General features: G+C 45.3%; 1 long non-coding RNA gene across 1 annotated transcript; it reads right to left on the bottom strand.

Moving 5' to 3' along the window:
• Positions 1-1623: 1623 nt before the first annotated feature.
• Positions 1624-13558, bottom strand: LOC105739323. Its single transcript, XR_001115230.2, has 4 exons — positions 13508-13558; positions 12996-13195; positions 4514-4665; positions 1624-3366 (listed from the first exon to the last, which is right to left on the bottom strand). It is a non-coding gene; the product is annotated as an uncharacterized LOC105739323 (long non-coding RNA).
• Between the last annotated feature and the right edge of the window lie 13955 nt (positions 13559-27513).

Below are 27513 nucleotides of genomic sequence, written 5' to 3'. Positions count from 1 at the left end.
GATTGCTGGAATTAGAATTAGGAAGAAATGAACTAAGTGTCTGTTTAAGGCAGATTTTAGTAGCACCATAGGTTAATGTGGCTTCAAGTGAACAGGACAGCTTTATAGAGTTATCAGGTAATCCCTCATTAAAACTGATGCCTTAGGGTTGTGTGCAGGGTTTTGGTTTTGTATCAAGGCTGGTTAACCCGAACTTACAAACAAAGCCTTAAAGTTATTAATGCTACTTTGTCTGTTTGCATACATCTGTTTGCAGGCATTCACTCTCTGCGTTGGTATTAATTAAATTGAAATACAGAAACAGAACTGGCCCGAGGCCACATCTTTCTACTATTAAACCCATTCTTGGCAATTTAACTTTAGCAAAACACATCATCTAATTTTATTGGTAGTTTTGTTTGTATTTTATTTCCAAATTTGCTTTGGCTTTTTATGTGTTCAAGGGTGATAAATACAAGGAGTGGATTGCACTAATTTTTGTTTCTATATACGTATCCATTCATTTACCCGGGATATTGCCTGACCTCCTGCTGTGTGACAGGCATGTTCTAGGCAGGCAGGATGCAGCAGTGAGTAAAGATGAAGAAAGCTCTGCCCTCGTAGAGTCTACCATCTAGAGGCGGAAATAGTCCCCAAAACAAAAAGTACCCAGAACAAACCAAAACCTCACAAACAAATTAGTAGATATACAACAAAATATTGAAGGAAAAGTTAGCTGGGTAGGAAGATGGAGCAAAAGAGGCATTCCCCTTAGGTGAGGTGGTCTGGGTGGGCCTGTCTGAAGAGGTGATATTTACTCAGAGACCTGTGTGAAGCAAGGGAGTAGAGCATTCCAGTTGGGGAAGGGGGTTTTAGCTTAGGAAGCAGCAAGTGCAAAGACCCCTGAGATGGGCATGTGATCAGTGCATGTTGTATGTTTCAATTATGCTGAGAATGAAGATTTTTATATTCATTGGCACATGGGGGTTTGGGAGCCTGCAGCAAGAGGTGGAGTAGCTAGCCTCGTGTGGGGGCCTAGGAGGATCCCAGATCCAGACAGAGGAGAAGCCTGGGGGGCAGAAGGCTTCCCTCAGGCTTGTGAGCTGACAGGTCGGCATAGCACCTTGGCTGAGGGAGGGCAGAGGGAGGAGCCGGATGGCACCCCTCCCCACCCCTGCAGCCTGTTCCCCCCACAACATGGGCACATAGAGCGGTGGTTCTCAACCTTGAGCAGAATCACCTAGAGGGCTTGTTAAAACATGGACTGCTGAGCTCCACCCCAGGATTTCTGATTCAGGAGGCCTGGGGTGGGGCATGAGAATGCAGTTCACCAAGGTTCCCAGATGATGCTGATGTTGCTGGTCCAGGGACCACACCTTGAGAGCACTGATCGAGAGCAAACGCAGACCATGCCGGGATTTGCCAAGAATGACTGTGGAGAGAGAGTGAGGCACAAAGCCTTCACTAAAGGTGCCCCCAGGGGTTTGACTAGGTCTGCAGTGTCCCTTGCTGAACACCAGTGCGTGTATTGTGACAGGTGTTGCCTGTGCATCTGAGTCCATGGTCACTACTCTCAGGGGCCTGACTACATAGGTCAGGGAGGAGGACCCCTGTGGGAGGGGAACATTGGACAGTTGATCGTGATGCAAAGGAAAGATATTTTCTTTTGGTAAAAGGTGAAATGGGAGCCCTTATAAACCCTGATTAGCCCAAAGTTGGAAAGAATAATGTTATTATCATGAAGCTCAGGCTGGATAGGGTTGGGGTGCAGCTCTGGCACAGGGCCCTGGGCAGTCGGCACTCAGTAAATATGGACTGACACTGAGAAGCAGTGGCTGTGATGTTACCACCTAGAGATTGCATTTGTGCCCTGTGAATCTGGGGTCCAGTGGCTCTTCTGTCCTGCCCCTTCTCTCTCTCTCTCTCTCATCCTCTGACTCCGCAGGCTTTAGCTTTGTCTCCTAGCCGGGGCATGTGTGAGGTCCTTTGCAAGTAACTGGGGACTCTGGAAACACGAGGTGGTGATATGCAGGGTGAACTCCTGATACCTGGCTTGATTTTCCCAAGTCAAGACCTTCTGCTTTTCCCAGGGGTCTACCTTGGGTGTGGGTTTGAGCACTGGGGGAGGAAGAAGGAGAGGGAGGCAGTGGGCCATGCTCTGCCTGGAAGCACGCAGGAAGCTGATGGGAAACAGCTGAGCCAATAGCTCTGCACACTCAGAAAATAAATCCTGGCTTCCGAAGAAGCTGCAGAAAATTGATTTTTTTGCAGCTTCAGTGGTCATCCTGAAGGATTTGGGGGATGGAAATGGGGCCCATTTCTCATCTCTGTTCTGTGCTGCTGGGTCAGGCGTTCCTCAGGCCTGGGTCAGTACCCCTTGCTCCTCCTTGTCTCCCCACCACTCTCTGCAGAGAGGAAGGGGCCGAGGGCTGGTCTTCCTCAGCGTACCCCTAGTGTCCAGCTGCTTTCTGCCTGTTGCCTGTCCTTTGGGCCCGCTGCCATGGATGGGAGAGGTGCGCATGTTCGTGCAGCCAAGCCAGGATTATGGCATTTGCACAGGGATGTAGCTGTGGGTCTATGTGTCTGGGTTGTTGAGGGACAGGCTGGGGTGGGTGCCCTTTAGAGCTTGGCCTCTGCATGACTGCCTAGTCCCTCAGTGAATGCTGCAATTGGCTACTAGGGAGGCATTAGCCAGCTAGGTAGGTCTGCTGTAACCATCCCCCTGTGTCTGAGCGGGCTTGCTAGGGGCCAGGGCCATGTCTGGGAACAAGGGCTGGCCCTCTGGCATGTTTCCCCTACATGTGTGGAGAGTGGACTTAGCCCAGGCCCAAGGGATCTGAAGATTCCCACAGCCAGGGAGGAAGCTGCAGCTACAGATGGACGGTTCCTGGAACTCCTGTTGGCTTTGGATGATTTCATGGAAAACTTGGCCAGGGTGCTGTGAGGCAGAGCTGTGACCTCTCAGCTCAGCAGCCAATACGAGGAGTTCCTTCACCTTGTAGAGACATGCAGTGTGGGCCGCCACAACCCTCCCCTGGCCCTGTGTCAGCCCTGCCCTGTGGAGCCAGCTGGGTCTCTCTGGTCCCCAGCCTGTGCCTGGCTGTCAGGAGGGATGCATTCTGTCCTGCTGGGCTGACGTGAAACCCCATGAGCTCAGGCCTGAAGAGCCCCACCCTTTGTCCACATGGGGAGGTAGGGATTAGAGACAGGAGTCTGGACTGCTGTGGTCGCTTTTGTTGACGCTTGGAATTTGGAAAGGAATCGTCTTTCCTGGTGGTCCTCGCTGATGTGGCATATCAGTGTCTCTTTCCCCAAGTAGCGCTGCCTTGCATTGCTCGGATGTTTCCATCTTGCTTGACTTATTGGAAGGAGCCACAAGTGAACACCCTGCCAGAAAAGATCAAGTTCATCGGGAGTTTTGTTGCTGAAATCCCTGAAAAGTGGCAAGCGTTTCTTTTTCCTCGTCTTGTTTATAGTGGCAGCTTCTGTTGCTCACACCTGGTGGCCCTGGTGCTTATGCTTGGGGTCACAATGGGGATGTGAGGAGGGAGGAGAATGGAAGAAAAGGAGAACATTGGTCAGTTGATCGTGATGCAAAGGGAAGATATTTTCTTTTGGTAAAAGGCGAAATGGGAGGCCTTATAAACCCTGATTAGCCCAAAGTTGGAAAGGATAATGTTATGATCATGAAAGTGTTATGGATATGGTTCTTTTCCCCCAGATTTGGCCTGATCAGGGATTCTATGTGCTGGAATTTCATGTATCACCTATTAATGCAATAATGTTATTAATAATCATAAATTAAAGAGCAGCCGACTTAGTAGGTTCTTATTTGCAGACACCGTGCCAAAACACTTTATTATCCATTATTTCATTTAATTACCTCAGGAACCCTATGGGTAATTACTATTGCCTTTTGAAAGTAAGGGAAACAGAAGCTGAGAAATGAAATAACGCGTCTGAACTCCACTGAGAGGCAGAGCAGGGAGGCCAATGGTAGGGGCTCTGGACTGAGACCCTGGATTTACCCTAAGAATACCACTTCCTGGGTGCCAGGTACTCCTGCCTGACAGATAAGCAGGGAGGTTGAATGCTTTTGTTGTAATGATGATGAGAATGGTGATGGAGAGGTGATAAAGGGCAAAGGCCCTGGAGCCAGCCTCCTGAGTCCAAATCACCATAGCACCGCTTAGCAGCTGGGTGACCTTGGGCAGGTGCCTCAGTTTCCTCATCCGTGCAATGGGATAGCAGCTGTACTTGCTCAGGGGTTGTTGTGAGGATTAAATAGGGCCTTAAAGGGTACATCAGTAGGTGTTGGTGGTGATTATTGTCATCCTCTGCGTGTTCTCCCAGGTCCACACTTTGCTATCCAGGAGGCCCTATGGGTTAGTGTGGTGAAGCTGGCACATGATGGATGTCCAGTAGATATTCAGTGGATGAAGGAATGCAATTTACCAGGTGCCCTAGAGGCCTTTGGCAATAATTAATCTTCTCTTAAAAGGATCTTCCCCACAACTTCCTGCCTGAGACTGACCTGCAGGTGGGAGCCTGCCTCTCATCCACAGTGGCCAGCAGGCCTTTCCTGGGTCTTCTTGGCAGGAGGGTCACAGTCCTGGTGGATCCCAGTGGCTGCTGGAGGCACAGGTTTCTTGAGAGGCAGGTGATGGCAGACCCCAGCCCTCCAGCCTGCGAGGAGGGGGATGGTAGGAAAGCTATCGTTCTCTGAATAAGGGGGCTGTTCCGCATCAATGTGCAAGCCATGGAGCTGGAGCCCTCCCCCCCAGCCTCATGGGAAGGGGCTTGCAGAGAGCCCAGCCAGCCAGTGCAGGAGGCTGCAGGGCCTGTCAAGGTTAACAGATAGTCCTTGGCTCTCCCCTAGGAAGTAATTCAACTTCTCCCCTGACTTAGGCCACATTGTTTCAAAGCATGTGGTATAAACTACTGACCACTGGGGAATTGCTTGAATTAACAAACTCATTTTTCCCGAGACCTGAGGTTGAACTTGACTGAGGAGTTCAGGGCTCTTTTGTAGAAATCCAATAGATCAGGAGAACTCATGTTACACCATGTTTTCAACCTTGATCAAATGCACATTTTGCATGCTGTGGCCTTCTCCATGCCTGCACTCTTCTAGCTGCACCAGATTGCTTGGAACTGTGGCAAACAGGCCGGTAGCGGGCACTGGAGCCTGAGAGAGCTGGCCTCCTGCCTGGGTTGGAAGGAGCTTCAGAACGACTCCTCCCTCCTCTTCTCTCACTCCTGCCTCTCCCATACCTACTTTCGGAGTGCCTTATACTAAGAAAGATGGGGTATGAAGGGTTAGCTTGAATCATGCCGGTTCCCCTCCCTGCTCCACTCACTCTCCTGCATGTCTTGCTTCTGCCAATGAATACCTTCTGAGCCTGTCTCCACTCCACTAGTGCACCCTCCACAGGGCCCACGAGAGATGCAAAAGAGCAACAGCAAGCCAGTCCCTCTCCCACCTCCAGCCCCGCCCACACAGCCCACAGCCCACAGCCCACAGCCAGGCCTAACCTAGAGCAGGCTCAGTGGAAGCCCAGGGACAGCTCCACACCTTAGAGGACACAGGCCTCTCTCCCGCAGGCCAGAAGCTTCCCAAAAAGGTTCCACATGTGATATAGGCTGAAAACCGCAGGGGACAGTGGATATCTGGGGCATGAGGAAGATGGGACTCAGATAAGGAGGGTAGGCTTCCTGGAGGAGGCTGGGTGGCATTTGGAAGCCCACAAGATAAGAGAACAGGTTTTGCCAGGCTGATATGGAACTGGAAGACAGCAGTGCTCCCCACCCTCTGTCCTCTGCCATCTACACACTGGGGATTCCATTTTGGTGAGGCAGGCAAGGGGGTATGTGGCCCAAGTTAATCCTGCCTAGCATCCTGATCACCCGGGGAGCTTATAAACCTGTGCACGGACAGCTCCACTCCAATCAATTGCCCTTGGATGGGGTCTAGATATCCGCAGTTAGAAGTTTCCCAGAGGGTTAGGATGCTGGGCCATGCTCCAGAGCGCCCTCCCTACTGCACGAGTTGGCTCTCGTTAGCCTGTCTCCTTTCCTGCAGAGGCTCTTTGGGGTTCAAAGACCTCAATCAAAGGAGACACATTTGATGGACTCTCCCTGGCTTTCAGTGCCCTCGTGGCCCAGTTCAGCTCAGGCCATGGGAGGTGAGTTCTGGATCATAGTACCTCTGGGTCCCAGGGGCAGGAGATGGGGGCTCAGCCACTCCCTATGCGAATCTCTCTCCATCTAATGGTGGACGGCTCTCACCATCTCCTCTGCATGGGTTTATTCCTTGGCTCCTGTCTCTTCAACCTAGAAAGAACCAGAGGCTGCCAGCTTTTGGAAGCGCCATGACGTTTTGGCTTTATCTGCTGCTGCACTGCGGTTCTCCTGGAATTTTCTCACTCAATCAGGGAATATGATTGGCCCAACTCAAAGGTCCATGATAGCCCATAGATTGGTGCCACAGGTAGCAGATGGGAAAGGAAACATACAAAACATGTTGTCAGTGGGCCAGGGGTGGGGCAGGCAGGTAGTGGCCATGATCAATACAGATCTCCGTTGAGGCAGACTCTTCTGAGAAGCTGAAGCCTGGAGGAGGTATCTCCATCAGGGAGAGCTGGCCAGATAGTCATGTGCAGGCAGGGAAACAGAGCTAGAAAACTTGGAGATTCATGAGCTAGAGTCCTCATTTCCATTTCAAGCATGATGTCAGAGACTCTATGTGGGTGCAGAGGGGCTCTTGGGCCTTCTCACAGCCATAGATATGGTTCCTTCTTTGTGCGTCCCAGGGCTTAGGGTGCTAGGAGAGTAATAGCAGATTTGGAGATTACTTAGCTGTCTTGGTCTTCTTGTTTTAAGGAATTTTCATGACAGAGTTTCTTAATCTGAGCACCGCTGTGAAGCTTCAGGGGCTTAGGAATCATTTGACATTGGATGAGTGTTCTGCTGTGTGAGCTTTTCTGGGGAGAGGGGTCCATGTCTCTATTAGCTTCTTCCAGGTGCCCCTGGCCCCAGGCATGTGACAAGGCACTGCTTTCTGGAACATTTGAGTTGCACTAGTTTCTTGTGTTCTCAACCACAGTGAGATCTGTGGAGCAAATGGCCTTGCTTGGTTTCATCAAAGGAATGTAGAGGTGTCTTCAAAGTCTTTGTCCTTTCTGGTCACTTTCCTGGTGGCTGCTATTGCCATAGGCAAGTTCTGGGGGAGGTTGCCATCACAAAAGGGTGTGCAAGACAAGTGCATAGGGGCTGTGTTTTATGCATGTGCCAAGAGAAGAGTCTCTTGTCTTTGCCTCTTTTGGTGTTGGCACTTGGCTTAGAAGAGCACAGAAACTTGGGCCCAGAAGTGTTTCTGCCTTCCTCTCCCTGTGCTTCCACAAGAGTACCCCTGGGGTCAGGGGAGCCACGAGAGCCTCCTGGAGTATGTGACCACAGGGTAAAGAACCTCCTTTAGTTTCATGGCCCTTGGAAGCAGGGGGTGTGGAATGACTTAAGCTGGCATAGGCTCATATCCAGAATATTCCCCTTGTGGCCTCCTGCCTAGGTCAAGGCCAAGCTTCCTATGGGCCTTAAGGGGCTCTCTTAAGAGATCAGACCCAGCAGTAAATGCCTGCTTCACCCTCTCCTGAGCAGCTGTCATACAAGGTATTAGTTATGTGCCAAAAATGTTCTGACGGAGACACACCAATGGCCTTGGTTGGAATGCCGGAAAACATTCATCCCAGTGCTGGTTGTGGTGCTGACAGTGGGTACTGTCACCCTCCTGCAGTCTGGGCTTCATGTGGACATGTGTGCACTATTTATGTGGCTAATAGGCTTCCTTACTGAGGGCAACGTTTACATGCCGTAAAAAGTCCATTAGCTGAATTTAAGCTTCTCCAGAGATCATGGGGCCTAATCTGTACTTGGCATTTGACGTGGAGGGAATTGAAAATCCCAAGGACCCTTTCTGCTGGGCTGTTGCTGGGATCGAAGAGAGAGCTTCGCTGAAGGCGTGAATAGGTGAATGGATGTATTAGGTGAGCGAGTGAGAGAATGATATCATTGGGGCCAACTGCTTGTCTCACAAGGCTGTGAATAGAAGTGAGGCTATTTTTGGGTAGGTATTCATTAAAAGCCTTTTATTTTTAATGCCAGGTGGCACAAAGTTAGCCATGGTAACAAGACAGTTTTGTTATTTTTGAAGATTAAAGTGTTTAAAAATACCATTCCCTGTTTTTAAATCAATGGTTTGAAAGCTTTTTTGTTTTTACTCTTCAGCTAAAGACTTTGCCAGGCTGAGAAGCAGTACCAGTTGACCTTTTCCCGGTTGTACATCCTAAGCCTGAGTTTAAGATTGTCTCTGCACTCAGGCAGTGTCCTTTGGCCAATCTGAAAGTGGGCCAGTTCTGCTGGCTCCTCTCCTTTCTGGGAAGTTCACCCAAGTCCCTGAGCCAAGACGAACAGAAGGTTTGTCTGAGTCAATATCTCTACTGCATGCCTGGGCCCAGCAGAGCTTATGTTGGGTCAGTAGTCCAACCTTCAAGGCCTCACTTGAGGACCCCGCGGTCCAGCAAATAGCACAGTGTGAGATAATGGGAGGCCATGAAATGACACCCTAGATTATGAGAGGCAGAGAAGGGCTGTGTGGAAAAAAAAGGAAAAAACTCAGAAGCTTTAGAACCAGTAGATACTGAGCTTGAATCCTGGCTCTGCCGCTCACTAGCCGCATGAGCCTCGTCAAGTGCTATGACTGTCCCCAGCCTCAATATGCTCACCTGTCAGATGGGGATGATGATATGCATACTGCATGGGTGGTTCTGAGTGCTTCATGATGATAATGAGCGTTAAGTGCCATGTGAAGCACAGATACATGAGGGCAAGATCCTAACAGTCTGACTTTGGATCTTGCACTACCACTCACATGACCCTGAAGCTCAGAGAGATTGAGTGACTTGCTCGGTTTTCTGTATACATGGGCATGCCTTCCCTTCCCTTCTAGTCACATCCTGCATCACAGGCGGTGGATGAGCCTGTCAGTGGTAATGATGGATCCTGTGATCAGTCCTTTCCTCTTGCCAGCCAGGCCAGAGGGAATACCCCATGGGCCGTGGGTGCTGACCAGCTCCTGTCTGCACACTGGGGCTGTAATGATTTCAAGACCATCCCCCTCACCTCAGGTTTGGGGAATTTGGAGCAGAAGGGATGTAGAGAGCATTCCCTTGCTGTGACAGTCCCAGGGGTCTGCCCCAGCCTTCTGATCACTAGCAGGCCTCAGGACTAGCCAGGCTCTGGAGCTCGGCCTGACCCTGACCTTGGGCCCTGAACTCCACTGGTGCCCTGCTTGTCATGCACAGCCCCGTCAGAGCTGGCTCCCTGGGCTGAGGGGCTGCCCTGTGCTCCTCTGAGCCCCCGGCCGAGCGCACCAAATTATGTAATGCTGCTGAGCCAACATTTACGCGTCGCAGCCAATTTGCCGGCCTAGAGTTACACTGTGCAGATGCTCTGCCTTACGGCTTGCTTTTGTCTCGGAGGCCGTAAGCAGATAGCATAACCCCGCTTACCATTAGACATTTCGCAAATCATCTAGGCTCGAGCGTGCTGCAGCCAGACAGTTCATTTACGCTGTGAAGGGTATGATTTGTAAAGTAATAAATTTCCCATCTTTCTGCCAGCAATAAAGTACAGCAAGCCGGCGAGGCCAAAGCCCTCCAAAAATATACTCGCTCCCAGCGAGACCTGGAAGAGAGCTCTTTCTGCTTCTGCTTCTCTCTGTTCCTGAATTCGTTGAATTCTGGGAAGTCAGGTTTGGGCCATAAATCCCCCTACCATCTGGGTGACCCTGAGACCCAGCACAGATGTGTTACTAGCATGGGTAATTCACCCCTACCATGACACAGTTGTCACTTCCGGGTCCCTCTTGGTTCTGGCATTAGAAGAAGGCCTTGCTGGACCTCATTCCGACTGGGATGGAAAGTTGTTGATTGTCTCACCCCTATTTGTGGCTATGTGTCTGTGCTTGGGACCCAGGCAAGGCTCTTTCTCCTGTGAAGTTAGTGGCCTACAGCGATGGCTGTGTGTGCTGGTGGGAGCTCCTCTCGGTCTCCCGTGATGGCCTGCAAAGGCAAGTGTTTGGTCAGCAAGTTCTCTGTTGTGAAGGTGGCTGCTCTGAGTAGAAGGTCAAGGACAGGCTCAGAATGAGCCTTAGGAGTCTGGGTCCCAATTTCCTTGTTGGAGGAGGCTCAGTGGGTGGTGGGCACTTGCCACCAGCAGATGCTTCGTTAGAAGCAGGAGTTGTCAAGGAGCCCCTGGAGTTTCAGCCCAAAGTGGCAACTGTGGTCTGGGACCCTGATGGGCAAACAGGTGGCTTGGAGTCCCCAGTTTTGGCCAGGCCCTTTCTTCTTGCCCCCTTCTTCCGTTTAGAGGGGCCGGGCTCTGTCTCTGACCTCTGTTGCAGATGATGGTGAGGCCTCGCGCGGCTCCCACTCTCTGCTTGTGGGAGCTATCGCTGTTTCCTCTGCGGGAAAGATGGGCCTGAAAATGGCAAAAAGTCTCACATTTACCTCTGATGGTTTCCTCTGGCCCTCACCTTCTCAGTCTTCATATATTCTCTCTTTTTTTCCTCTTCTTTCTTCTTTTCCACATCTGCCTCCACTTGTTCCACCTTTGATATTTGCTAAAATTTTGTTCCATTTAAAAATTATATAATGTTTGGGGACTAGATAAAAGTAGGAAAAGGAAGTTACAGTGAAATGGCTCAAACACAGTCACTGTGTCTGTTGTGTTCTATTGTTTCTAGGCTGAGGGTTTCCAACTGGGCTGTGGAGGCCCCAGAAAGGGACATCCCCCTTCACTTAGGACAGGCCTGCTATCACCTGCGGACACAGGGCCTCTTCTAGAGTTCTTTGTCCTAAGTGGGGCGGGTAGATAGAGTCTCCTCCCTACTGTCGTGAGGAGATTCTGCTTTTTATAAAGTTGCTCCCAGCATCAGAGGCCAGCCCCAGTGGTGGGAAGGAAGGAAGGCAGAGCCCCAGGAATGTCCCTGCCCTGACTTAGCTTCCACGGCCAGTTTGATTCTGTTGTCTACACCCCAGCTCCTCCACCCGACAGTCTCACCCTTCATCTCTTCCAGGTCTCGGCTCAGGCCCCTCACTCAGCTCCAGCATTCGCTGCGTGCTGATCTCAGTTTGCTCAGGGATGTGGGGGAGTTGATAGTTCCTGCCTGATAGGATTGTGGGGATTAAAGGAGATGATCTGGCATGCAGAAGGTTTCAGCAAGCGTTGGCCAACAATGCAGGTTCAATGTATGCATCAGGCACAGGGCCATGTTATTGCTCAATCTGAGGGTGCCCACACATGTTAGTGTATGTGAACTTCCCTGACCCTGTTGGGCAGTGCACAGCCTTTGCCCTGTATGTGGCAGCCCTGAAGGTGATGTTTCCAGCCCTAGGACTGGAAAATGAGGGTCCAGGAAAGAAGTTTGTTTTTGGAGAGGTAGGGGAGTCCAGTGTGGGGGTTCAAGTGGAAGACTCAATTCTTTTGCTCTGGGAGAGTGAGCAGGGGTGGCAGGGTAGGGTGACTCAGGCCACAGGGAGGATGCTGCTTATCGCAGTCTTTAGCTCTTTGGAGAAAGATGAGGACCAGAAGCTGAAAGTGTGGTCAGGACCTGTTGGCCAAAAGACCAGAGAAGAAAGGCTGCAGAGAAAGAAAAGTTGCCATAGATTACCAGGAAGGAAGACCTGAAACTGGTGCTGAGGCTCTAGGGAGCAGTTGTCCCAGGAAGGAAACCCTGGACCAAACTGCCCTCTCCTGCCACAGCTGCAGGGGTGCCCAGAGTTCAGGTCTGGGTGCAAAGGGGAGGGTAGATGGGGACTGGCAGAGGATTCCCTGAACTCTGTAAGACATCACGGGTCATTCTCTCTCCAGTGAAAGGGCAAATGCTTCTTGAGCAGGTACAATGCACTAGGGACTGTGTGAGGGACTTGATGTGTATTACTTCTTTTAATCCTTAGGACAGCCCTGTGAGCAGGCATTAGAATGGGGAAACTGAGACTCAGAGATGTTACATGACTTGTCCAAGTTTTCCTAGCTAGGAAGGAAATAAAAATAGGATCCCAACTACTTCAAACACTTCCCTCTAGACTGTAAGCAACGTGGGGGCAGAGAATGGCTAGTCCTGCTCTCTGCTGGCTCCTCTAGTGTGTTTGTCAAGGTGCCTGGCACACAGCAGGACTGCGCGAGTGTGTGGTTGAGCCCAGGTCTGCGTGTTTCTGAGCCCATGCAAGGTCTTTGAAGGTTCCCCTGAGCTCTTCTTTCTGCCCTGTGGCAGCCCCCTTGCCTTCCCTGGAAACTACTGCTTGTTGGTTGGGGGAGGTCTCGGGTTGACAACACCCTGCCGCCAGCTCGCTAGCCCCTTTACGCCCCGAAGAAACTATTGAGTCATGCATTTTGCTTGGGTTTTGATGATTCGTGATTCATCCTTGTGAGGAAGGCAAGGGAGTGACTCATGCTGATTTAATAAGCCTAGGAATATTCCTGAGAAGTGGCTGATAAAGTGCCGGTTGGCAGCCCACTGCCCCGTGGCTGCCAGCGCCAAGTGCTCGGAAATCACCAGGTTAAACAAGTCTGCAGAAAATTCAATCTTCCTGGCATGATTTTCCTTATTTGAGCTAATAGCACGAGGCGCCTTTATCCTGGCGCTGCGAAGTGCACCGGCGGCCTTGCCGTCTTCCCTAGGGGCGTGGGGGGAGAAGGAGAACAAATGCCTTACGTTTAGCAGATGCGCTAGGAACTGCTAGGACCTCCCAGGGTTTACCTTGTGCCCTTGGAACCAGCAGCTCCGCCCCAAGGGAAGCCAGCGCTGTGTCCTAGTGCCGGAATGATGGGGTAATGCTAGTGAGCCGCCCCTTCTCCACAGGGTACTGAGAACCAGGCCAGACAGCAGCTGTCCTGGCCTCTCAGCCATGTCAGGACTAATACACCTGGGTTGGGCCCACTGGGGTCAGGTTACTCACGGTAAACAAGTGCAGGTGGAGAGAGGTGGCCCAGAGGAGCAGGCCAAGGTGGCAGGAGATGGGTCATTTCAAATGGCTCACCAGCAGCCCAGGGGATCCCTGACATCTAGCAGGTATTGACATTGGGATTAACCCTGTGGGTCGATAGTTCCATGCTGATTCCTCATGTGCCTCTGTGTCAGATTGCTCAGGCAAGAGGGCTGGAGAAAAAAATCAGAGATGCACCCAACTTGGTCAGTATCTGTGCAGGGATCCTGTTATGGTTGGCGTCCCTTGCTTTGAAGCTCTGATTCCTTTCAGAAGCTTCTGAAGTTCAAAGGAGCAGGTGGGGGTGGATAGGTCATTGGGAAAGGGCAGACCCTGTTCAAAAGTAAGATACTTCCTAAGTCTGGTCTCCTTTCTGTAAGTTCTTTGGTGTCCCTCCCCATATGTGTTGAGACCCTTGTGGCATGTTAAGCTCAGTGCTGGGACCAGCCAGGGGAACAAGGTTTCTGCCTTCACGAGTCTGAGACCTGTTTAGAGTGCAGCCTCTCCTCCCACTTTCCTCTCCTCTCCCCTCCTCCTATGCATCTATCCATCCAAAAAAAATGCTATTGTGATAACACACATAAAGCATTTAGCATTATGATCAGCTCCATAATTGCTAGTTTTTATTTCATAATTAATATTATTAGGTCAGATGTGGTGGCTCACACCTGTAATCCCAGCACTTTGGGAGGCCGAGGTGGGAGGATCACCTGAGGTCAGGAGTTCAAGACCAGCCTGGCCAACATGGCAAAACTCCATCTCTATTAAAAATAGAAAAATTAGGCAGGCGCGGTGGTGCATGCCTGTAATCTCAGCTACTCTAGAGGCTAGGCACGAGAATCGCTTGTACCCGGGAGGCAGAGGTTGCAGTGAGCCGAGATCATGCCACTATACTCTAGCCTGGGCGACAGAGCAGACTTTGTCTCAATAAATAAATAAATAATGTTTATTGCTATTATTTAACATCTCTTGCATGCCAGGCAAAAAAAAAAAAAAGGTGAATACTGGAGCAAATTGGTGAGTGTGTTACGCGAGAGCTAGAAATCCTAGAGCTGGTCTAGCCTCACCCTTCATGCTGCAGATGGGGATACTGAGGCCTAGAAAGAAATGAAGAGATTGATGGGAGTCTCATAGGGAGGGCATGGCTAGGCCAAGCCTGGAACTCAGGGCTTCTTCTGCCATGGCATGAAGCTGTCATGCTGGGATGGGGTGGTCTGAGGAGGCTTCCTGGAGGAGGTGGGTTTTGAGATGAGCCTTGGGGTGAGAGTAGGAATGAGATCAGCAGGAGAGGAGGAGCGAGAAAGGGCAGAGCACAGCGGCCCAGGATGGTGTGCAGGAGGAGCCACAAGGGGAGAAAGGTCGGGAGAGACTGGATGGGGGGCACCAGAGCCATCTCTGTAGCATCTTTTGAGGGGTCCTGCAAAGGCCTCACTGCTCCCACATCCTGCACTCTGCCACTGCCATCAGGTACTTCCTCCCGGCATGTGCAGATCAAATGGTGGCCCTGGGGCCCAAGACTCCGTCTGCTTGCCTGCCTCAGCGCTAAGGCTCAGTGGGGACCCATGGGTCCAGGCTGGAAGTCACAGGCCAGGCGTCCATGCTGAATGCATCTCTCCTGGGAGAGCAAACCCATTCAGTCATAATTTGCCGTTAACCCCTTATATTGGTTTCCTAGGCCTGCTGCAACAAATTGCCACACACCAGGTGGCTTAAAACAACAGAAATTTATTCTCTCAGAGTTCTGGAGGCCAGAAGTTCAAAACCCATGTGTTGGCAGGGTTGACTTCTTCGGGAGGATGTGAGGGGGGATCTGTCCTGCTTCTCGCTCGTGGCTTCTGGAGGCTGCTGGCAGTCCTTGGCACGCTGTGGCTTGTGACTGTGTAACTCTAGTTTCTGCCTCTGTCTTCATGTGGCCTCCTCCTCTGTGACATCTCTTCTTCTTATAAAGGCACTTGTCATCAGGTTTAGGAACAACCTGGTTGAGTCAGCCTGGTCTTCATCCTGAGATCTTTAACTTAATTATATCTGCAAAGACTTATTTTTCCAAAGAAGTTCATGCTCATGGGTCCTGGGTGGACGTATCCTTGGTGGTGGGGGGGCAGTGGGGCACCATTTTCGCTACACCCCTGGAGCAGTGTGACAGTGTGGCCTTGGGAGATGAGTCACAAGGGAACTTTTGTTGAGATAAGCGGATAAGTCTGGGTGAGACATTGCACTGGGGGTCCTGGGCAAATTCCCAGAAGTGTTTGGGCCTTGGCCATAGAGGTTTTTCTGAGACTGAAGACTCAGGGCCCAGCTCTGAAGTGATGATCAGGGCTTGTTGATAGGCACTGCCGTGTTGGGGATGGACCTCTGTGCCCATGGTCCACTCGGGGGCTCATCCAGGGCAGTGCTATCCAGCAGAACCTTCCGTGGTGATGGAAATGTTCTTTAGATCTGAGCTGTGCAACACAGTGGCTCCTATTCCTGTGTGTCTATTGAGCTTTTGAAATACCCACTGTGGCTCGTGCAACTGAAGGCCTAGATTTTTTACTTCTATTTAATTTTAATTTTAATTTTAACTTAGATAGGCCTACGGGACTAGTGGCTTCTGTACTGAGCATCACAGCCCCAAAGTGTCTTGATTTCACCCCTTCTCCTCATCTGTTTTTCATTTCACTATCAAAAATGTAATTTAACACAAGAACTGAAATTTTTCTTTTGTTTTTTTTATGTACGTAATGCTTAAAGTTTTAACTTTTGGCTTAGAGACGGAGGCCAGATGGAGTTGACTGGTTTTAGGCCCAGTACAAGAAAGCATGGCCTCCTCTTGCAGAGAAATGGAAAAGAGGAGTGTTTTCCTGTGGACAGTGCTGTGGCTCACAATTGCCTGGTAGTTAAGTGGGAGAAGCAGCTGGAGAGGCTGCAGTAAAATCTACAGTCACTGGCAGCGAGGAGGTTGCTGCAACGTTTCTTAGAGCCAGAAAGAAGGGATGAGAACCCATGTCCACATCCCTGGGCCTTGTTTGGAAGTCTATGAGTTTGGGGTTCTTTGCTCTTTATCATGGTTTCTGGGAAGCCACAGGTGAAATTTGGGTCTCATGAAGCAGTTTTCCCTCAAATTACTCCTTGTATTCCTGCTTCCACAGATGGATATTGTATACTGTCTTGCTTTAGAGTGAGGATATTTATTTTTGCACACTGTTTAGACATGATCTTAAACAACACTTCATTTATTTACACGTTGGCATGTTTTTGACCCTTCTGGATGAAAAATAAAGTGTTTGCCTGAGAGCAGAAAATCTCCAGTGAGGCGGCTCTTCATAGGGTGATGGGATCTTCATGGGCTTAAACTATATGGGCTTTAAGCTCAAGCTCATCTCCTTTTCCTTGCTTCTTCCTGGCAAACCAGACACAGTAGCCTCAAGACTCAAAGCGCCTGCCTCTGTGCTTATGCTCCATGGGCACCCATGTGTCCAGGCTAGAAGTCACAGGCCAGGAAGAGGAGGAGGTTCTGGGCCTCAGACTCTGCTAATGCAGGCAGATCAGGCCTATTTTAGATGGGGATTTGCAGAGGTGTCTACTGCTCGGGGTCATGCTAGCACTGCACTGTGTACATGTAAGACACAAATTAGGGATTTAGAGGCGCGGAGGCTGCTGAGTGTTGCTAGGCAACCTTTCAGCTGGGCCTGGAGGTAACACAATCTCTGGGAGCAGCCCGGTAGGAAGGCCTCCTAAGGACAAAACTGAACTTTAGAAACAGCGTCTTCTGCAGCTGCACCTGCCTCGCTTGCCTCTAGAAAGGGTGGGGGCAGGTCAGCAGAGCCATGCTGTTATATAAGCTACTTGGGGGAATTGTGCATCATCCGTGGATTCTTTATGGGTTATGTCTTCTTTTCCTTATGTATTTATTTATATCCCACCTTGTACAAAAGATCTGTAGTCGCTTTCAGAAACACAGATGTTGCAGCAGGACAAACATTAAATAAGAAGAACCTGAGGCAAATGGAAAGGAAGGGTAAGAAAATAGGAGTGTGGTTGGTCACTCAGCAAGGATAGTGAGGATTTACCATGTGCTTGGCTCTGTCGATACAGCAGTGAACAGAAAAACAGCCATGGTTCCTGCCCTCCTGGAGCTTACAGTCTAATAGGAAAGGTGCAGGGGTAGGGGGAGGGAGGAAGAAAGGCCACCATGGATCCAGTGCTTTTGTTGGGGGTAGGCTGCAAATTAGACTGTGAGTCTCCTGGCGGCCAAAGCAAGAGGTGACTACAATTATTAGGGACTGGGTATGTTATCAGTGTTGTGTTGGTAACAGTACAGCGACAGTAGCTTCATCCTACTGTCCTGGGTGTGCAGATCATGACATAGGTGCTGCCAGGCCCTGTGCAGAGATGCTCCCTTCTTTCCTGCTTCGCTGTCAGCCTCCCTTTGGCACCAGCCTCCTGGTTGGGTTCATGTCATCCAGGACATCCTGGTAGCCATCCCTCAAGTGAAGGGCTTGGGTGCTCCTGGGCCCAGCCAGTCTCAGAACTCTTCCCTGCAACCTTCCACTCACGTCCTAGGCCAGACTGTTCTCTCCTTCTAGAATGCCACTTATCTCTGTTGTCTCTGTCTTCTCTCCTTGCCCATTTAGGGCCCTTTGTAGTTTCTAATGTGCCCTTTACTGATAGCATTTTATTTGCTTCTTTCAGAGATATAGTTTGATTCTGTGTCCCCACCCAAATCTCATCTCGAATTGTAATCCCCACATGTCCGGGGGGGAAGTGATTGGATTATGGGGGCAGTTTCCCCCATACGATTCTCATGATAGTGAGTGAATTCTCATGAGATCTGATGATTTTATAAATGGTAGTTTTCCCTGCACTCTCACATGCTTTCTCTCCCCTGCTGCCATGTAAGACATGCCTGCTTCCCCTTCCACCATGATTGTAAGTTTCTGGAGGCCTCCCCAGCCATGCAGAACTGTGAGTTAATTAAACCTGTTTTTTTTTTTTAAATAAATTACCAGTCTTGGGGAGGGTCTTTATAGCAGTGTAAGAACGGACTAATACATCCAGCAACCCTGGTGAGCTAGCTGTGATCTTAGTCATTTACAGCAAAAGGAAGCAGAGGCACAGCCTGGCCTGGGTTTGCCTGAGGTTCCACAGCTTCCTGACCCCACTTGACTCCTATCTTTGGCTTCATCAGATTTGGCATATATGACTTTGCTTCTATAGTGGGCGTGCAGCTTGCTTATAGACTCTGAAAGAGCCTAATCCTTCTGCTTCTGGGATCTCTCTGGGAGGCAGGCCGGAATTTCATTACCCCTTCCATGATCAGGCCAGGGTCATCCCTTCATCCCATGGATATGAGTATCTGAGGTCTCATTCTCCCAAGGCAGTTCTTTTGTCTGTCTGTCTGTTCATTTGTTCATTCAACAAATATGTCTTGAGCAAGCCAGGCACTGTGTGCTAATCACCCACCATCCTTGCCCTCAAGGAGCTCACAGTTTAGTTGAAGAATGATCAACACATGTGAGATGACAGTGCAGAGTAAAGAAAGTGTGAGTGTGAGTTAGGGTATTAGTCAACAGCAGCACTGGGTGCTTAGAGTGACAGGAGGTCTGGGACCAAGACATATGGAATGGTTGTAAGATCTGGACAAATTTAGCCTGGTTGTGTTTTTATTTCGGCTGCTATTGATTAACACTCTAACTCACACTCACACCTTCTTTATGCTGCACTCTAATCTCACATGTGCTGATCCTTCTTCTAATTGGGCAAAGTTCACTTTAAAGTGCAAGGACATTGAATGCCATATACCCTTGTATGAGTTAGCCATAGAAGCAAGAAAGGCCTTACCTCCTGTGTTCTTGGAAGCATACTTCTTTTAATGCACCCTTAATTTGCAGCAGCAGCCTGGTGGTATAAGAGACAGCCTTGGATAGGTATGCCTGCATCGTAAGCCTCTCATACAAGAGGAGACTTCTTGAGCACTCGGAGACATAGGGCCCTCTTTTCCCTGAGGATTGTTGCAGGAATCTTATTTAAGAACATGAGGGCAAGTGCCTTGTGCATGTCCCATTAATGAATGCTGCCCGCTCTCAGGTTACATAGCAGTGGTCTTGGATGGATTTCAATATTTTGATCCCTCTTTAAAGAAAGCAACCGCAGCTATCCCAGTTATGAATTTGGAAATACCCTTGTGCAGCCGTTGGGGTGGGAGTCGATTGGGCCATTGTGTTATTCCACGCATCTCCCAGAGATAGAGACCTGCATAAGTAAAACCATATTTCTGTTCTTTACGATCCAAGGTACCAATCCCAGGACTATCGGGCAGACTCAGGAAGCAGCACATGGGGAACATTCTCAGACTTGGTAAGTAGCTGGCCCGCTGATAGAGGAGATTAAGGTGCTTTTGATCTCTTCTCCCCTAATGACAATGTCTCTAGTTTTAAAAATGACTCGGGGAAGTCTTTCTTTGAACAGTCAAGAGGCTGCTTCAAAAAGAGCTCACCCTATTTCTAGACAATGTGTCTGGGAAATTATGCTGCTGAATTGTAAGTGAAGTTAGATGAATTTTCCCTTCTGCCCCCTTAAAATCATGACTTCGTCCTTTAGATGCATTAGCTGATGACCCACAGTGCACCCAGGCTCCGCACTTTCTCCTGGAGTCAGGCCACCTGTCTAGGCTCCAGCCTCTCAGAGGTTGGCTCTGGACAGTCACATCTGTCTGCATTTGCCCGAGGAGTTGTCTGTATGCTTTAGGGCATTGCTTTGCTGCCATACTCTGCAACCTCCATCCAATCTTGGCCCTCCACCTGTTATTTTGAGCAGGTAGCCTGGGGAGAGGGACCTCTTGAAGACAGCAGAATGATGTAAAGGTATTCTGGTGAGATTAAGTCTGGGAGCAGCAATTCCTTGTGCAAGATGTGTGAGGGAAAAAAAAATATGTGAGTGTTGCTTTGGCCCTGAATGCATGGAGAGCTATATGAATTAGTAGAACTCAGATGTCAAATCATCAATGAAAGAAAATCTGGCTTAAGTAAACATTTAACACTCACTCATGTCTTCACGACATGGAGATTAAGAGTGTGAACCTTAATATTGACTGCTTGGGTTCAAGTCCCAGTGTCTCCAGTTACTAGCTGTGTGGTCTTGGGCAAGTCATTTAATTTCTCTGAGCATAAATTTCCTCATCTAGAAAATAGCATCTAGCTCATTGAATTTTGAGGAATGAAATAATGCATAAATAAAACACCTGCTTTATCTGCTGTGTGCCTCACCAAATTTTGTTGCTGTTCTGTAATTATAATTATTCTAATGTTATTCTAATCCTTGATTGATGATTGTTCACAAGCTTTTTACCTTACTTACTGTGATTAAGCTCCACATGCAAGGAGCTATGGGACAAAGAGGGAAGGATGAGATTTCATTTCAATTTCATTGGAGAAGGATAAATGCACAAAAAGTAAAAGTGTGTTTTAAAGCATATAAATTTATACCAAAAGAGAGATATTATTATTAATATTCATATTTAGTGAGAGTTTCCACATAGAATATAAAAATGCAAGAGAATGTTGCTTCCACCCTAACAGTAAAACAAACCAGACAGTTTATAAAATCACATATTTTTAAGTCTGCCCTGAGGACACAAGGTAACCTTATGAACTAAAATCAAAAGAGTGGCAGCCCCTCCGAGGATATTACCCTGGGCAGAGCAGCAGGAGGAGGAGGTAACCATCAGAGATAGTAAGAAGAAAACAACTGAAATTGTAATCATGTTTTAAGAGCCAAGTATGGGCTAGCCTAATGGTTTAGAATTATTGTAAGCTGCAGACACAAGGGATGTCTCACTCTTGTCCTTTAGCTTCCACTGAGAGCTTACACAAAAAAATTGGGGGCAGAATAAAAGGATAGACAACTCTCTGTGGTGCAGGACCTGCCTAAGTCTGTAGCAAGAGAACTAATAAAAACCCTCCCATGCTCATGACCTTTTGTGAGTAAGAGGCAGAGGTTATCTGCCACTGGAAGTTCTGGGAGGTGCATGCCTGAGGTAGATGTCACAAGGCCTGCCCAACACTAAGGCTAGGGCAGGGAAACCAAGAGAAACCCTCATGGACCATGCATGGGCAAGAGTCAGTGGTTATCTGCTGCTGAGAAAGGGGCAGAAAACCAGGTCTCACTCAGGATCTTGCACTGAGTATAAGGCAGCTGTTATCTGCTACTGGGTGAGGGCCAGAAACCTGCCCAAGCTCAAGGTTCTGCACTGAGTGCGGGATAATGTCACATGGGGGAGGGAGAGGAGAGCTAAGAGTGATCCTCTCTAAGGCCCAGGTATGTAGGGCTGCCTAAACAAATCCTTCTGAATGCTGGGCCTTGTATTAGGCATCAGATGGTAGTATAACAGTAGGAGAGGGGCAGGAATGTTGAGAGACCTCTTCTACAGTGCAGAGCCTGCTGAAGTCTCAGGTGGTACAGGAGAATTAAGAGAAACTCTTTATTACACTAGGCTTCATGCTAAGTGGGGGACAGCAATAGTCCACCAGTAAGAGAATCTGAAGATTGTAGTGCATTGAATGTAACTAAAACAATAGCAAAGTCCAAACCCAGCTCAAATACAGATTAGATACTAATTCAGCTTCCTGCATTAACAGACTGATAGAGGAAGACAATTCTCCATTTTTTGGTGTATGTGCCTCATTGCTACTATTTTTTACATACAATGTGTTGCATTCAATATAAACTTACCAAACACATACACACCCCCAAACAAACAAATGAACAATGATATGATCACTTGTCAAGACACAACGTAGTCAATAGAACCAGATGAAAGTTGGCCCAAATGTTGCAGTTATCAGACAGGGACTGTAAACTAGCTAAGATAAATATGCTAAAGGATCCAGTGAGGAAAAGGCAACATGGGGATTTTCAGCAGAGGTACGAAAACTACATAAAAAAAGATCTAAATAGAAATGCTAAAAAATAGAAAACATAATGTCAGACATGAAAAATGCTGTCAATGAAATTATTAGAAGATTGGACACGAGAAAAAACTTAAAGACACATCAATAGAAATGATCCAATCTGAAACAAAGAAAAAAGAATAAAAGATAGTATCTGAGTTCTATGGTATAATACCAAATGTCTTATATATAATTAGAGTCCTAGAAGAAGAAGGTGAGACAGAACATGAAAGAAGAAATATTCAAAGATAAAAGAATAAAACATTTTCTAAAACTAAAGAGTAAATATATGCCTTACCAAGAAGCTTAGAGAATCCCAAGTAGATTCAGTCAAATTGCTGAAAACAAAGGATAAAGTATGTCAGTTTCAGCATGCTACAGGAAAAAACAAAAGATCTTGTCAACCTATAATTCTATATCCAATAAAAATATGATTCAAAAATAAAAGTGAATTGAAGATATTTTCAAGCAGACAAAAACGGAAAGAAGCCATCTCCAGGAAATGCTAAAAGGAGTTCTGTAGGCCGAAAGAAAATGATTTCAGATGGAAAACTGGTCCTACAGGAAGAACTTGCATGAATGGAAAACATCAGAAAGAGTGAATAGGTCTATAAATAAAAAGTAGCTTTAAAACTTTTTAAAGATAATTGGCCATTTAAAGTAAAAATAACAAAGGAACATGAATATTAATAGTATTTTAGAGTGAAAATGATTACATAAAGGGGCAGGGGGATTGTTCTTAAAGCGCTCATTAAGTAATAGAATATTTTTTTGAAAGCAAACTGTGATGAATTAAAGATAAAGATTGCAGTCACTAGAGAAATCACTAAAAATAATTCAGAGGCATGACTAAAATGTCAATAGAGGAGCTAAAATGAAATACTAAAAATACGTTTCATCTTAAAAATAATAGGAACATAAAAACAAAGAGCATAGAAGATAAAAACCAAATCAAAATTTGGTTTAAAATCAAAATAGATGAATAATTGCATTAAATATAAAGGGACTGACTTTCCCAATTAAAAGGCAGAAATTGTCAGACTGGATAAAAATGCAAGACTCAACTATAGAAATACACTTTAAATATAAAGACACAAACAGGTTGAAAGTAAAGTATTTGAAAAAGATAACCTGCAAATACTGTGCATAAGAAAACAGGTGAAACTAATATCAGGTGAAGTAGACTTCAAGGTGATAAAAAGATATAAGAAACATAATGCTATTAAGGGCTTAATTAATCAAGAAGACATAAAAATCCCCAAAGTTTTTGTACCTAATATCAAAGTTCCAAAATACATGAAGCAAAAATGGATAAAATTAAAGGAAACTATACATATCCAATCATAGCTGAAGAATTTAATATACCCTCTCTCAGTAATTAATAGGCTGAAAAATTAGTTGAGTGTATGGAAGATTTGAACAACACTGCTGATAACCTGATCTGATTGACATTTTTAGATTACTCCACCCAACAGAAACAAAACACACATATTTCTGTAATGCATGTGAAGCATTTCTCAAAAGCGATCATGAACTGGATCATAAAACAAGTCTCAATAAGCTTCTCAGATTGAATTTCTAAGTATATTCTTGTATATTCTTGTATATTGAATTTCTAAGTATACACAGTGAAATGTAAATTGGAAATCAATAACAAGATACCTAGAAAAATTATTTGAATGTTTGGAAATTAAACAACACATGACTAAATAAACCACAAGTCACAGAAGAAATCATGAGGAAATTTAGAAAATATTTTAAATTTACTGATAATGAAAATATTTTGATAATGAAAATCAAAATTTGATAATAATGAAAATTAAAATCTTTGGCATACACAAAATTTAAAGGGAAATGAACAACTTTAAATGCTCATATTAGAAAATAAGAAAGGTATAAAATCAATGACCTTTGCTTCCACCTTAAAAGCTAAAAGAGATGAGTTAACTAAACCATCATCAGAGTAGAAAGCAATAAAATAGGAGACAAATAATCAAGAAAATCAGCAAAAGCTGAAATTGGTTTGCTAAAAAGATTAATAAAATTGATAAACACCTAGGAAAACTAATGAAGGTAAAAGGTCAGAAGATACAAATTACCAATATGAAGAATAAAAGAAGGGACATCACTAAATATCCTACAGACCTTAAAAGGATATTGTCATATTATAAATAACTTTATGCCAATTAATTCAACGATTTGGATGAAAGGGACAAATTCCTTGAAAAACATAACTTAAAAAATGGACCCAAGAAGAAATAGGAAATATAAACCCTGTGTTCATTAAATAAATTGAGTTTGTAATTTAAAAAATTTCCCACAAACAGAAATCTAGGCCCAGCTAGTTTCTCTGGCAAATTATTTCAAATATTTAAGGAAGAAATAATATCAATTCTACACCAACTCTTTCAGAAAATAGAGTATTAGAGAATACTTTCCAACTCATTCTATGAGGCTAGAATTACCTTGATACCAAAATCATACAAGGAAATTATAGAAAAGAAAGTTATAAACCAAAGTTTCTCATTATCATAACTAAATCTTTGATAAAAATCCTTAACAAAATATTTAACAAATAAAATCCCATAATATAAGGAAAAAGATAAAGTAGGGTTTCTCTCAGGAATGTAAGGTTGTATAACATTTAAAAAATCAATATAATTTACCACATTAACTTATTAAAGGAGAAAAATTATAAGGTCATTTTGATGTAGAAAAAGCAATTGACAACTCCCAACATCCGTTCTAGATAAGAACTCTCAGCAAACTAGGAATGAAGAGACTTTTTTCAATCTGCCAAATAACATCTACAAAAAACCTATGGCTGACATACTTATTGGTGATTGAATGCCTTCCTCCACAGATTGGAGACAAGGCAAAGATGTCTCTCTTACAACTTTTATTCAGCATTTAACTTGGAGTCTTAGACAAAGCAATAATATAAGAAAAAGAAATAAAAGATATATAGATTGGGAAGGAAGATGTAGAATTGTCTTACAAGTGACATGATTTTGTACAGAGAAATTCCTAGGAATTCTTAACTTTAAAAAAATTAGTTTAATTTTTGTGGGTACATAGTAGGTATATATATTTATGGGGTACATGAGATGTTTTGATACAGGCATACAATGCATAATAATCATTATCATATAAAACGGGGTATCCATCCCCTTGAGCATTTATCCTTTGTGTTACAATCTAATTATACTCTTTTAGTTATTTTAAAATGTACAATTAAATTATTATCGACTGTAGTCATGCTGTTGTGTTATCCAATACTAGGTCTTATTCATTCTAACTATTTTTTGTACCCATTAACCATCTTCACCTCCCCCTACCCTCCTACTACTCTTCTCAGCCTCTGTTAACCGTCTTTGTACTTTCTATCTCCATGAATTCAATTGTTTTTATTTTTAGATCCCACAAATAAGTGAAAACATTCAATGTGTGTCTTTCTGTGCCTGGCTTATTTCAGTTAGTGTAATGATTTCCAGTTCCATCCATGTCACGTTGTTGCAAATGACAGAATCTCATTCTTTTTTTTATGACTGAATAGTACTTCGTCGTGTATCTGTACCACATTTTCTTTATCTACTCATCTGTCGATGGACACTTAGGTTGCTTCCAAATTTTGGCTATAGTGAACAGTGCTGCAACAAACACGGGAATGCAAATATCTATTTGATATACTGATTTACTTTCTTTCGGGTATATATACCCAGCAGTGGGATTGCTGGATCATATGGTAGTTCTGTTTTTAGTTTTCTTGAGGAACCTCCAAACTGTTCTCCATAATGGTTGTACTAATTTACATCCCCACCAACAGTGTATAACAGTTGCCTTTTCTCTACATCCTTGCCAGCATTTGTTACTGCCTGTCTTTTGGATATAAGCCATTTTAACTAGGGTGAGATGCTATCTCATTGTAGTGTCGATTTGCATTTCTCTGATGATCAATGATGTTGAACACTTTTTCATATGACTGTTTGCCATGTGTATGTCTTCTTTTGAGAAGTGTCTATTCAGATCTTTTGCCCATTTTAAAATCAGATTATTAGAATTTTTCCTATAGAGTTGTTTGAGCTGCCTATATATTCTGGCTATTAATTCCTTGTCAGAGAGTAGTTTGCAAGTATTTTCTCCAATTCTGTGGGTTGTCTCTTCACTTTGTTGATTGTTTCCTTTGCTGTGCAGAAGATTTTTAACTTTATATAATCCCATTTGTCCATTTTTACTTTGGTTGCCTGTGCTTGTGGTGTATTACTCAAGAAATTTTTGCTCTGACTAATGTCCTGAGGAGTTTCCCTGATGTTTTCTTGTAGTAGTTCCATAGTTTGAGGTTTTAAATTTAAGTCTTTAATCTATTTTGATTTTATTTTTGTATATGGCAAATGATAAGGGTCTAGTTTCATTCTTCTGCATATGGATATCCAATTTTCCCAGCACCATTTATTGAAAAGACTGTCTTCCCCGTTTATGTTCTTGACACCTTTGTTAAAAATGAGTTCTCTGTGGGTGTGTGGATTTGTTTCTGGGTTCTCTATTCTGTTCCATTGGTTTATTTATCTGTTTTTATGCCAGTACCATGCTGTTTTAGTTACGATAGCTCTGTGGAATAATTTGAAGTCAGGTAACGTGATTCCTCTAGTTTTTATTCTTTTTGCTCAGGATAGTTTTGTGATTCCATATATGTTTTAGGATTGTTTTTTCTATTTCTGTAAAGAATGTCATTGGTATTTTGATAGAGATTGCACTGAATCTGTAGATTGCTTTGGGTTTCCTAAGGGATTAAAAAAATAAGTAGAACTAATAATTTATTTTTGCAGTGTTGCAGGATATAATTAAATTCTAATTCCATATGTTAGCAATGAACAATTAATTAACAATGAAAATGTTAAAATAGTAATTGTAGCATAAAAATTCAGCTACTTAAGGATAAATTTAATGAAAGATATGAAAGACTGGAAACTATATAACGTTGATGAGAGAAATTAAAGACCTAAATAAATTAAGAGATATATCATGTTTATGAATTAGAAGACTCAACATTAAGATGTCACTTCTCCCAAACTGACCAATCCTAAATAAAATCCCAGCAAGCTTTTATCTTGGACAAAATAATTTTAAAATTTATATGAAAAGGCAAAGGTCCTAGGATAGCCAGAACAATATTGAAAAAGTAGAGCAAATTTGGAATATTTACCCTACTTGACTACAAGACTGACTACATAACTACACTAATCAACACAATGTGGTATGGATGAAAGGATGGGTTAAAAGATAAATGGAACAAAATAGAGTCCATGCATAGACCCAAGATATATGGGAAAGTGATTTTTGACAAGGGTGCCAAGGAAATTCAGTAGTGAAGGAAAATCTTTTCAACAAATGGTACAGAAACAACTAGATATTAATTTGAAAAAAAACTTTGTTCTTACCTCTAATAATATAGAAAAATCAGTTCAATATGGGTCATTGATCTAAATGCAAACACTAAAGTGATAAAATTACTAGAAAAAAACAGAGTATTTTTGTAACCTTGAGGTAGCAAAGACTTCTTAAAT

Source organism: Nomascus leucogenys, chromosome 2 (genome assembly GCF_006542625.1).
Source record: "Nomascus leucogenys isolate Asia chromosome 2, Asia_NLE_v1, whole genome shotgun sequence".
Taxonomy (NCBI): Eukaryota; Metazoa; Chordata; class Mammalia; order Primates; family Hylobatidae; genus Nomascus; species Nomascus leucogenys.
This window is presented reverse-complemented; position numbering and strand designations above follow the sequence as displayed.